The sequence below is a fragment of the Acipenser ruthenus genome, chromosome 54 (assembly GCF_902713425.1).
Source record: "Acipenser ruthenus chromosome 54, fAciRut3.2 maternal haplotype, whole genome shotgun sequence".
NCBI lineage: Eukaryota > Metazoa > Chordata > Actinopteri > Acipenseriformes > Acipenseridae > Acipenser > Acipenser ruthenus.
In genome coordinates this window covers 2630665-2643147 of record NC_081242.1, presented here as the reverse complement: position 1 = coordinate 2643147, position 12483 = coordinate 2630665, and the positions used below count along the sequence as shown (strand labels likewise).

General features: G+C 43.4%; 1 protein-coding gene across 1 annotated transcript in view; it reads left to right on the top strand.

The window, feature by feature from the left end:
- The window catches only part of LOC117398016 (interferon-induced very large GTPase 1-like), a 131280-nt gene that overhangs the window by 35719 nt on the left and 83078 nt on the right, over positions 1 to 12483 (top strand). The window lies entirely within an intron of this gene.

The following is a 12483-nucleotide window of genomic DNA, read 5'->3' as shown; positions in this document are numbered from 1 at the left end:
AAGTCTGTTAGAAATGGAGCTGGAGGAAATGAGCCAGCAACAGGAGCTTGAGGAGCCGACACACCCACAATTCATGGAAGTCTGCACCCCTAGAAGACTGAAAGGCACCAGGGAGATGGAAGAGAGTCGAAACAGCTGGGTTCAGATAGGCAGGGAAAAAATAAATTTCGTCAAACACAGCCACCAGAATCCCAACATCCAACAAATTTGAGCCACTTCAACATTTAGATGACCAAAACCAACATCAAAAGAATGAAAGGAACAACATCCACGACCCTATAAATAGTTCCGGCCAGGCAGCAAAAAGAAGGGAGGTCATGATTGTTGGGGACTCCTTTTGAGAAACACAGCAAGTTCAGTTCGCAGTTTGGACCCCCTTACTACAACAGTGTGCTGCCTACCAGGAGCACATCACTGAGAAAGTGGACAGGCTCCTAGAACGAACAGGAGATGACCCGGTAGTAGTCATCCACATTGGTACAAACAACATTGAAAGAGACAGGACAAGATCCATGCAAAACAAATTCAGAGAGCTAGGAAGGAAATTAAAAGACAAGACCAAAACTGTGGTATTTTCTGGGATACTGCCGGCACCTTGCAAAGGAGCACACGGACAGCTGGAAATACAAAATCAAAAGGCATGGCTGAAATCGTGGTGCACACAGGAAGGTTTCACCTTTCTTGAACATTGGAGCACATTGTACAACAAGGATTACACTATGTAACACAATTTTTGTTCCCGGGTAGTAAGTGTTATTTCCTAATTGCTTACGCGTCAAAAGTATAGAAAATGGCTATTATTCCCCACAAACTTTGCTTTTGTGACCAGGACATTGATATTTTGATATTTACCTATTTCCAATGAGAAAACGGGCGAATGTGTCTTTTTGTTCACATAAAGTCAGAAAAAAACAACATATGAATCCAAATTAACATGTATTTATACTATAGTAATACAAAAATTACTACAAAAGATTTAGAAGTGAGTAGTTTTTCGAGATTTACGATTATACTGTAAATCACTTTCACGAATCAGCCCCCAAATGTAGTCTCCCATCATGTTCTCGTTATACTGTCCTTGGTAGCGGCGTTCAAAGTCCAGTATATCCTGGTGGAAGCGCTCGCCTTGCTCCTCCGAGTACGCTCCCATGTTCTCCTTGAATTTATCAAGAAGAGCATCAAGGATATGGACTTTGAGGGACATCCTACAGCCCATTGTGCCATAGTTCTTCACCAGAGTCTCAACCAGCTCCACATAGTTTTCGGCCTTGTGATTGCCCAGGAAGCCCCGAACCACTGCCATAAAGCTGTTCCAAGACGCTTTCTCCTTACTAGTGAGCTTCCTGGGGAATTCATTGCACTCCAGGATCTTCTTTATCTGTGGTCCGACGAAGACACCGGCTTTGACCTTTGCCTCAGCCAGCTTAGGGAAGAAGTCTTGAAGGTACTTGAAGGCTGCCGACTCCTTATCTAGAGCTCTGACAAATTGTTTCATAAGACCCAATTTGGTGTGCAGTGGTGGCATCAGCACCTTCCGGGTGTCCACCAGTGGCCCCCACTTGACGTTGTTCCTCCCCACAGAAAACTCGGTCCACTGTGGCCAGTCCCGCCTGTGGTAGTGCGCCTGCTGTCCCAAAGGCAAAGATAGCAGGGAAACTTGGTAAAACCGCCTTGGAGACCCATCAGGAATGCCACCATTTTAAAGTCTCCTATGACCTTGATGCCATCTCAGAAAAATGCAGATATGTATCCACTTAGGCAGCTGGAACTAAACTGAACTGGTGGGCTTAAGGCCCCTGTATTTATACTACTATTTATATTACTGGAAAGTTCTAGAAAGTTCTAGAAGTTACTCCAAGTTTACTCAGCACTGAATCTATCTGGAATGTTCTGGAAAATAGGTACATTTCAAAATATCACTGTCCTGGTCACAAAAGCAAAGTTTGTGGGGAATAATAGCCATTTTCTATACTTTTGAGGCATAAGCAATTAGGAAATAACACTTACTACCCAGGAACCAAAAAAAATAATAATTTGTTACACGGTGTTATCTACAGTGCCTTGCGAAAGTATTCGGCCCCCTTGAATTTTGCGACCTTTTGCCACATTTCAGGCTTCAAACATAAAGATATGAAACTGTAATTTTTTGTGAAGAATCAACAACAAGTGGGACACAATCATGAAGTGGAACGAAATTTATTGGATATTTCAAACTTTTTTAACAAATAAAAAACTGAAAAATTGGGCGTGCAAAATTATTCAGCCCCCTTAAGTTAATACTTTGTAGCGCCACCTTTTGCTGCGATTACAGCTGTAAGTCGCTTGGGGTATGTCTCTATCAGTTTTGCACATCGAGAGACTGAAATTTTTGCCCATTCCTCCTTGCAAAACAGCTCGAGCTCAGTGAGGTTGGATGGAGAGCATTTGTGAACAGCAGTTTTCAGTTCTTTCCACAGATTCTCGATTGGATTCAGGTCTGGACTTTGACTTGGCCATTCTAACACCTGGATATGTTTATTTGTGAACCATTCCATTGTAGATTTTGCTTTATGTTTTGGATCATTGTCTTGTTGGAAGACAAATCTCCGTCCCAGTCTCAGGTCTTTTGCAGACTCCATCAGGTTTTCTTCCAGAATGGTCCTGTATTTGGCTCCATCCATCTTCCCATCAATTTTAACCATCTTCCCTGTCCCTGCTGAAGAAAAGCAGGCCCAAACCATGATGCTGCCACCACCATGTTTGACAGTGGGGATGGTGTGTTCAGGGTGATGAGCTGTGTTGCTTTTACGCCAAACATAACGTTTTGCATTGTTGCCAAAAAGTTTGATTTTGGTTTCATCTGACCAGAGCACCTTCTTCCACATGTTTGGTGTGTCTCCCAGGTGGCTTGTGGCAAACTGTAAACGACACTTTTTATGGATATCTTTAAGAAATGGCTTTCTTCTTGCCACTCTTCCATAAAGGCCAGATTTGTGCAGTATACGACTGATTGTTGTCCTATGGACAGAGTCTCCCACCTCAGCTGTAGATCTCTGCAGTTCATCCAGAGTGATCATGGGCCTCTTGGCTGCATCTCTGATCAGTCTTCTCCTTGTATGAGCTGAAAGTTTAGAGGGACGGCCAGGTCTTGGTAGATTTGCAGTGGTCTGATACTCCTTCCATTTCAATATTATCGCTTGCACAGTGCTCCTTGGGATGTTTAAAGCTTGGGAAATCTTTTTGTATCCAAATCCAGCTTTAAACTTCTCCACAACAGTATCTCGGACCTGCCTGGTGTGTTCCTTGTTCTTCATGATGCTCTCTGCGCTTTAAACGGACCTCTGAGACTATCACAGTGCAGGTGCATTTATACGGAGACTTGATTACACACAGGTGGATTCTATTTATCATCATTAGTCATTTAGGTCAACATTGGATCATTCAGAGATCCTCACTGAACTTCTGGAGAGAGTTTGCTGCACTGAAAGTAAAGGGGCTGAATAATTTTGCACGCCCAATTTTTCAGTTTTTTATTTGTTAAAAAAGTTTGAAATATCCAATAAATTTCGTTCCACTTCATGATTGTGTCCCACTTGTTGTTGATTCTTCACAAAAAATTACAGTTTCATATCTTTATGTTTGAAGCCTGAAATGTGGCAAAAGGTCGCAAAGTTCAAGGGGGCCGAATACTTTCGCAAGGCACTGTATATAGGTGGGAAGGACTGCACTTAAACAGAAAGGGAATCAATCTACTCAGAGAAAGGATCCTTGAGGAGGTCCAGAAGCATTTAAACTAGAAAGGAAGAATACTAATGGGGGATTTCAACTTCCCCCATATAAAATGGGAGAACCCGGTGGGGAGCACGACGGACGAAATTGAAATGGTGGAAATGACAAATGACTGCTTCCTAATGCAATTTGTCAAGGCACTGACTAGAGGCGAGGCATACCTTTATTTAGTCTTTTCAAATAACGAAGACAGAATAACTAAAACAGAGGTCAGAGAGCCATTGGCAAATTCAGACCACAATGTGGTCTCATTTGAAGTGAAAACCCCAAAAGTAATAACTAAAGTTAGGAAGTTAAGGAAGTAACTGAAAACAAACAATGGATGAGCGGGTGAAGCTGAATGCTAATGCACTCAGCGTTTTTAATAAATAAATAAATAGACCAAAACAAAAGATTTAAACAAAACAACAAAACAGAAAACAAAAAGGCGCGATGGCCAAACAAATAGAAACAAGTAAATTTTTTAAATATAGCAATTGTTTTGTTGTGTTCTACGTGCTCTCTCTCTCCGCTCTCCCGTACTCTCTACACTCCACCTCTGCAGAACGGACAGCTGCCGGTTCTTATACTCTGGCCGAGGGGTTAATTAGCTGTTAATTATCTTATTACCCCTCGGCCAGAGTCTGCACGAGTTTAGTAAGGATGCGTGACTGTCAGCTAGTTAAATAATCAGTAACTGATCAGTCATGCATTTCACGGGGTTTTTAAATATACTATAAAAAACAATAACAAAAGACGCGGCGCTTTTATCCGCACCGCAAACAAATACAAATAATAATACATAAATAATATAGGGGCGGGACACTCCGCCACACATGCCCCACCTTGTGTGCTGCACACATGGCTTTTTCGGCCACCTCCCCCCTTAGTCCCCAAAGTCCCGGTGCAGGAACAGGGGCAGCAACGGGCCAAAGGTGGCGGCCATGGTGGGATGTCCTCCTCCCACCGAAACAGCCGTAGCGTTCCAATGGCCCGCGCACAGGCCAGCTCCTCTGGCCAAAAAAATTTTGGACCCTCGGGAGGACCCTCGGGAGGAGACGGCAGCAGCTGCAGACCCTCGGCAGGCAACGGCAGCCGCAGCGGACCCTCGGGAGGCGACGGCAGCCACAGCGGACCTTCGGGAGGCGACGGCAGCAGCAGCACTAGCGGACCCTCCAGAGGCGAACTCGGGAGGGGAGCCCCTGGCCATGGAGGCGGCAGCGGGAGCTCCACTTCTTTTAAATATACTATAAAAACAATAACAAAAGACGCGGTGCTTTTATACACGCCGCAAACAAATACAAATAATAATAAATAAATACATAGGAGCGGGACACTCCGCCACACATCCACAGAAAAAGGATGGCTGTTTTTTAAAAATGTAGTACTAGAGGCGCAAAACAATTACATCCCAAAAGTAGACAAATCTAAATCTAAAACAAAATGGCCAAAATGGTTTAACAGATCAATAAAAAATAAAAAAAATCAGCGAAAAAAGGCACTTTACAGAGCGTTTAGTAGCTTATTGATCCCAGAATCTCATCAAACAGCTTCTTGAAGGATCCCAGGGTGTCAGCTTCAACAACATTACTGGGGAGTTGGTTCCAGGCCCTCACAATTCTCTGTGTAAAAAAGTACCTCCTATTTTCTGTTCTGAATGCCCCTTTATCTAATCTCCATTTATGACCCCTGGTCCTGTTTTTCTTTTTTTAAGTCAAAGAAGTCCCCCGGGTTGACATTGTCTATACCTTTTAGGATTTTGAATGTTTGAATCGGATCGCCACGTAGTCTTCTTTGTTCAAGACTGAATAGATTCAATTCTTTTAGCCTGTCTGCATACGACATGCCTTTTAAACCTGGGATAATTCTGGTTGTCTTCTTTGCACTCTTTCTAGAGCAGCAATATCCTTTTTGTAACGAGGTGACCAGAACTGAACACAATATTCCAGATGAGGTCTTAATAATGCATTGTAGAGTTTTAACATCACTTCCCTTGATTTAAATTCAACACTTTTCACAATATATCCGAGCATCTTGTTAGCCTTTTTTATAGCTTCCCCACATTGTTAGATGAAGACATTTCTGAGTCAACATAAACTCTTAGGTCTTTTTCATAGTTCCCTTCTTCAATTTCAGTATCTCCTATATGATATTTATAATGCACATTTTTATTGCCAGCATGCAATACTTTACACTTTTCTCTATTAAATTTCATTTGCCATGTGTCTGCCCAATTCTGAATGCTGTCTAGATCATTTTGAATGACCTTTGCTGCTTCAACATTGTTTGCCACTCCTCCTATTTTTGTGTCGTCTGCAAATTTAACGAGTTTGCTTACTATACCAGAATCTAAATCATTAATGTAGATTAGGAATAGCAGAGGACCTAATACTGATCCCTGTGGTACTCCACTGCTTACCTCACTCCATTTGAGGTTTCTCCTCTAATCAGTACCTTCTGTTTTCTACCTGTTAACCACTCCCTAATCCATGTGCATGCATTTCCTTGAATCCCTACTGCGTTCAGTTTGAGAATTAATCTTTTATGTGGGACTTTGTCAAAAGCTTTCTGGAAATCTAAATAGACCATGTTGTATGCTTTGCAGTTATCCATTTTCAATGTTGCATCCTCAAAAAAGTCAAGTAGGTTAGTTAGACATGATCTCCCTTTCCTAAAACCATGCTGACTGTCTCCCTGGATATTGTTACCATATAGGTAATTTTCCATTTTGGATCTTATTACAGTTTCCATAAGTTTACATATAATAGAAGTCAGGCTTACTGGTCTGTAGTTACCTGGTTCAGTTTTGTCTCCCTTTTTGTGGATCGGTATTACGTTTGCTATTTTCCAGTCTGTCGGTACAACCCCTGTGTCAAGAGACTGTTGCATGATCTTGGTTAGCGGTTTGTAAATAACTTCTTTCATTTCTTTGAGTTCTATTGGGAGGATCTCATAAGAGCTCCTAGTCCCTTTAACACTTCTGCCTCTGTTATGCTAAAGTTATTTAAAATTGGATAGGAACAGGTTGACATGTGGGGCATGTTGTCCGTGTCCTCCTTTGTAAAAACCTGTGAAAAGTAACCATTTAATATATTTGCTATTTTTTTTCTTCATCTATGATTTTGCCATTTGTGTCTCTTAGACATTTAACCTCCTCTTTGAATGTTCTCTTGCTGTTTATAATATTGGAAAAACATTTTGGAATTGGTTTTAGCCCCCTTAGCAATATTGATTTCTATCTCTCTCTTGGCCTTTCTAACTTCCTTTTTGACTTGTGTTTGCAGTTCCAAGTACTCTTTCTGTGTGCTTTGTTTTTGGTCCCTTTTAAACGCTCTGTAAAGTGCCTTTTTTCGCTGAATAATTTTTTTTAATTGATCTATTAAACCATTTTGGCCATTTTGTTTTAGATTTAGATTTGTCTACTTTTGGGATGTAATTGTTTTGTGCCTCTAGTACTACATTTTTGAAAAACAGTCATCCTTTTTCTGTGGATGTTTTCTCTATTTTACTCCAATCTACTTCTATTAGTCTCTGTTTCATACCTTCGTTGTTTGCTTTTCTAAAATTGTAAACCTTAGCTTTAGTCATTACTTTGGGGGTTTTAAAAAATATTTCAAATGAGACCATGTTGTGGTCTGAGTTTGCGAATGGCTCTCTGACCTCTGTTTTAGTTATCCTGTCTTCATTATTTGAAAAGACTAAGTCAAGGCATGCCTCCCCTCTAGTCGGTGCCTTGACAAATTGCGTTAGAAAGCAGTCATTTGTCATTTCCACCATTTCAATTTCATCCGTCGTGCCCCCCATCGGGTTTTCCCATTTTATACAGGTGAAGTTGAAATCCCCCATTAGTAGGGCTTCTCCTTTTCTACACGCATTTCGAATGTCATTGTACAACAGATTATTTTGCTCAGCGTCTGAATTTGGTGGTCTATAGCATGCTCCTATTATTATGCCCTTTGAATTTGCGTCCATTATTCTGACCCATATTGATTCTGCATTGTTTTCTTTGTCCTGATTTAACACCTGGGCTTCAAGACTATTTCTTATGTATAGCGCTACCCCTCCGCCTCTTCTGTCCTGTCTGTCTTTCCTATATAGCGTGTACCCACTAATATTATATTCGTCTCCATCACTCTCAGACAACCAAGTTTCTGTAACACCTATCACATCGTAGTTACTTGTTAGTGCAGTAGCTTCAAGTTCTAACATTTTGTTTCTGAGACTTCTAGCATTAAGATAAATACATTTAATAGTGGTCTTACCTGAGTTGTTGCCCTTGTTTTGATGTGGTCTCCCTTCTGTTTTTTTGTTTTCTCCCCCCTTCTTTTCTAGTTTAAATGCTTCTGGACCGCCTGAAGGATCCTTTCTCCGAGTAGATTGGTTCCCTTTCTGTTTAAGTGCAGTCCGTCCCACCTGTATAGATAGTCCTTGTTGTAGAAAGTGCTCCAATGTTCAAGAAAGGTGAAGCCTTCCTGTGTGCACCACGATTTCAGCCATGCATTTTGATTTTGTATTTCCAGCTGTCCATATGGTCCTTTGCAAGGCGCCGGCAGTATCCCAGAAAATACCACAGTTTTGGTCTTATCTTTTAATTTCCTTCCTAGCTCTTTGAATTTGTTTTGCAGGGATCTTGGCCTGTCTCTTCCAATGTTGTTTGTACCAATGTGGACGACTACTACCGGTTCGTCTCCTATTCGTTGTAGGATCCTGTCCACATTCTCAGTGATGTGCTTGACAGATGCTCCTGGAAGGCAGCACACTGTTGTAGTAAGGGGGTCCAAACTGTGAACTGAGCTTGCTGTGTTTCTCAATATGGAGTCCCCAACAATCATGACCTCCCTTCTTTTTGCTGCCTGGCCAGCACAGTTTATAGGGTCCTGGATGTTGTTCCTTTCATTCTCTTGATGTTGGTTTTGGTCATCTAAATGTTGAAGTGGCTCAAATTTGTTGGATGTCTGGATTTCTGGTGGTTGTGTTTGACGAAGTTTCTTTTTTTCCCTGCTTCTGCCTATCTGAACCCAGCTGTTTCGACTCTCTTCCATCTCCCTGGTGGCTTTCAGTCTGCTAGGGGTGCAGACTTCCATGAATTGTGGGTGTGTCAGCTCCTCAAGCTCCTGTTGCTGTCTCATTTCCTCCAGCTCCTTTTCTAGCAGGCTTAATCGCTGAAGCAAGTCCTGGATCGTGCGGCACTTTACACAAACTTGGTTGAGCTCTGTTGGGTTTTCTCGGATTTCCCACATCATGCAGTTGTCACAGATTACTGGCTTGAAGACCTTTTTTTAGTTTAGTGTAGCTTCTGCAACTGTCAACCTGCTTTCAAACTGCTTCTAACTGCGTTGTACTTGTCCACTCGTACTTCTCACATGCTGTCACTTCCACACCATGCTGACCATCAAAAGTCCCAGCTACATCGGCCAAAACCAATGAGTCATCTTCAGCACTGCTTTTATTACAGGCAGGTAAGGATGAGATTACAAATCGGTTCACTGTATATGTAAAATTATAGTTTATACTTTAAATGATTTTATAACACGTAGTTCTAATTCAGATACTTCAATATAGCAATCTCTTAGAAATTGTAATTTTATAAATTGTAATCAATTACTCCATTGATATACACTGAAGGCAAGAGGTTAATTTTTAATTAGGCACCTGCTTAGCAGCAAATGCAACCTTGAATATTAAAACTTAGGATGCTTATACATTTACTTAATGTTATTATATTAGGTTTCTTATTTATTTAAATACTATTTTTTTTGCTATAATCAAACCTAGTTTGATTGCTTCTGGCATATTAACGTTGCTCCATAGATTCTGCCATTCTGCTCTCTCTGGATCAGAATATTTTGAGACTCTGAGTCTAATTAAAAAAGATGCTTTTGTCTGATAAGGGAGGTTTGGAACTTTCAGCACCTTCAGTGCAATGAACTCTTTCACACAGGCCTTACACAGATCTGCTAATGATATTTTCTACTGGTTTCATATTCTTTAAAACACAGTACAGTTATTACAATATATTAATATTGTTGCAGTTTCACAAATGTTCAATGTGTATCCCAAAGATCAGTCTGCTTCCAGTAGCTGTGACAGTCTTGGGTCAGTATCTGCTCTCAGTGAGTCCGTTTTTTGCTCACAGGTGTGTATGACATTCTTTAAAATCCTGATACCTGCAAAAACGTAAATCTTGTTAGCTGTGCTCCTATCTCTACATTCTCATTCCCATTGTCAGTGAGCAAACACATTTTAACTGAATCTGGGTCCATCAAAGAACCGCACACCCTTGCAACCGAGACCTTCCATGCAAAAGGACCTAATGACTTATAGCACAAAAGGGATGTGCCAGAACCATCTGTGACAATATGATGAGTGTATTGATTTGGTTATCAAACAGACAAATAAAAGCCTTGCATTTTTTTTTGCCCCGCCCAAAGTGCAAAACTAAAAAGCCTCTAACAGCATTGAAAATTTCTGTTTTTCCACGTTATTCCACCGCAAATGGATTCCTATGATACCTGTTCATGACGTAGAAAGAGTTTAACTGAGTGCATCCTTTCAATATGTTTGATTGGTGTCGCAGCAGTATGGGTGAAAATAGACTGAATGGCCTTGCCCTGCTATGTCCACAGAGACAAGGAGTTGTCCTGGGAGGAAGTGTTACAGCGTTTCGATAGATCAGGTCATAGGAGGATTAGCTAACTCTATATTTAAAGTAAAGCCTTCTAAATCGTGACATCATACAGTCTCAGCAGTCCGATCAGTCTAAGCACTAGTATCAGTGATCTTACCAGTCCAGCAGTGTCAGCACCAGTCTTACCAGTCCAGCAGGGTCAGCACCAGTCTTACCAGTCCCAGCAGTGTCAGCATCAGTCTTACCAGTCCCAGCAGTGTCAGCACCATTCTTACCAGTCCCAGCAGTGTCAGCACCATTCTTACCAGTCCCAGCAGTGTCAGCACCAGTCTTACCAGTCCAGCAGTGTCAGCACCAGTCTTACCAGTCCCAGCAGTGTCAGCATCAGTCTTACCAGTCCAGCAGTGTCAGCACCAGTCTTACCAGTCCCAGCAGTGTCAGCATCAGTCTTACCAGTCCAGCAGTGTCAGCACCAGTCTTACCAGTCCCAGCAGTGTCAGCACCAGTCTTACCAGTCCAGCAGTGTCAGCACCAGTCTTACCAGTCCCAGCAGTGTCAGCATCAGTCTTACCAGTCCCAGCAGTGTCAGCATCAGTCTTACCAGTCCCAGCAGTGTCAGCACCAGTCTTACCAGTCCCAGCAGGGTCAGCACCAGTCTTACCAGTCCAGCAGGGTCAGCACCAGTCTTACCAGTCCCAGCAGTGTCAGCATCAGTCTTACCAGTCCCAGCAGTGTCAGCACCATTCTTACCAGTCCCAGCAGTGTCAGCACCATTCTTACCAGTCCCAGCAGTGTCAGCACCAGTCTTACCAGTCCAGCAGTGTCAGCACCAGTCTTACCAGTCCCAGCAGTGTCAGCATCAGTCTTACCAGTCCAGCAGTGTCAGCACCAGTCTTACCAGTCCCAGCAGTGTCAGCATCAGTCTTACCAGTCCAGCAGTGTCAGCACCAGTCTTACCAGTCCCAGCAGTGTCAGCACCAGTCTTACCAGTCCAGCAGTGTCAGCACCAGTCTTACCAGTCCCAGCAGTGTCAGCATCAGTCTTACCAGTCCCAGCAGTGTCAGCATCAGTCTTACCAGTCCCAGCAGTGTCAGCACCAGTCTTACCAGTCCCAGCAGGGTCAGCACCAGTCTTACCAGTCCCAGCAGTGTCAGCATCAGTCTTACCAGTCCCAGCAGTGTCAGCACCAGTCTTACCAGTCCCAGCAGGGTCAGCACCAGTCTTACCAGTCCCAGCAGTGTCAGCATCAGTCTTACCAGTCCAGCAGTGTCAGCACCAGTCTTACCAGTCCCAGCAGTGTCAGCACCAGTCTTACCAGTCCCAGCAGTGTCAGCACCAGTCTTACCAGTCCAGCAGGGTCAGCATCAGTCTTACCAGTCCAGCAGTGTCAGCACCAGTCTTACCAGTCCAGCAGTGTCAGCACCAGTCTTACCAGTCCAGCAGTGCCAGCACCAGTCTTACCAGTCCCAGCAGTGTCAGCACCAGTCTTACCAGTCCAGCAGGGTCAGCACCAGTCTTACCAGTCCCAGCAGTGTCAGCATCAGTCTTACCAGTCCAGCAGTGTCAGCACCAGTCTTACCAGTCTCAGCAGTGCCAGCACCAGTCTTACCAGTTCCAGCAGTGTCAGCACCAGTCTTACCAGTCCAGCAGGGTCAGCACCAGTCTTACCAGTCCCAGCAGTGTCAGCATCAGTCTTACCAGTCCAGCAGTGTCAGCACCAGTCTTACCAGTCCAGCAGGGTCAGCACCAGTCTTACCAGTCCCAGCAGGGTCAGCACCAGTCTTACCAGTCCCAGCAGTGTCAGCACCAGTCTTACCAGTCCAGCAGTGTCAGCACCAGTCTTACCAGTCCAGCAGTGTCAGCACCAGTCTTACCAGTCCCAGCAGGGTCAGCACCAGTCTTACCAGTCCAGCAGGGTCAGCACCAGTCTTACCAGTCCAGCAGTGTCAGCACCAGTCTTACCAGTCCAGCAGGGTCAGCACCAGTCTTACCAGTCCAGCAGTGCCAGCACCAGTCTTACCAGTCCCAGCAGTGTCAGCACCAGTCTTACCAGTCCAGCAGTGTCAGCACCAGTCTTACCAGTCCCAGCAGTGTCAGCACCAGTCTTA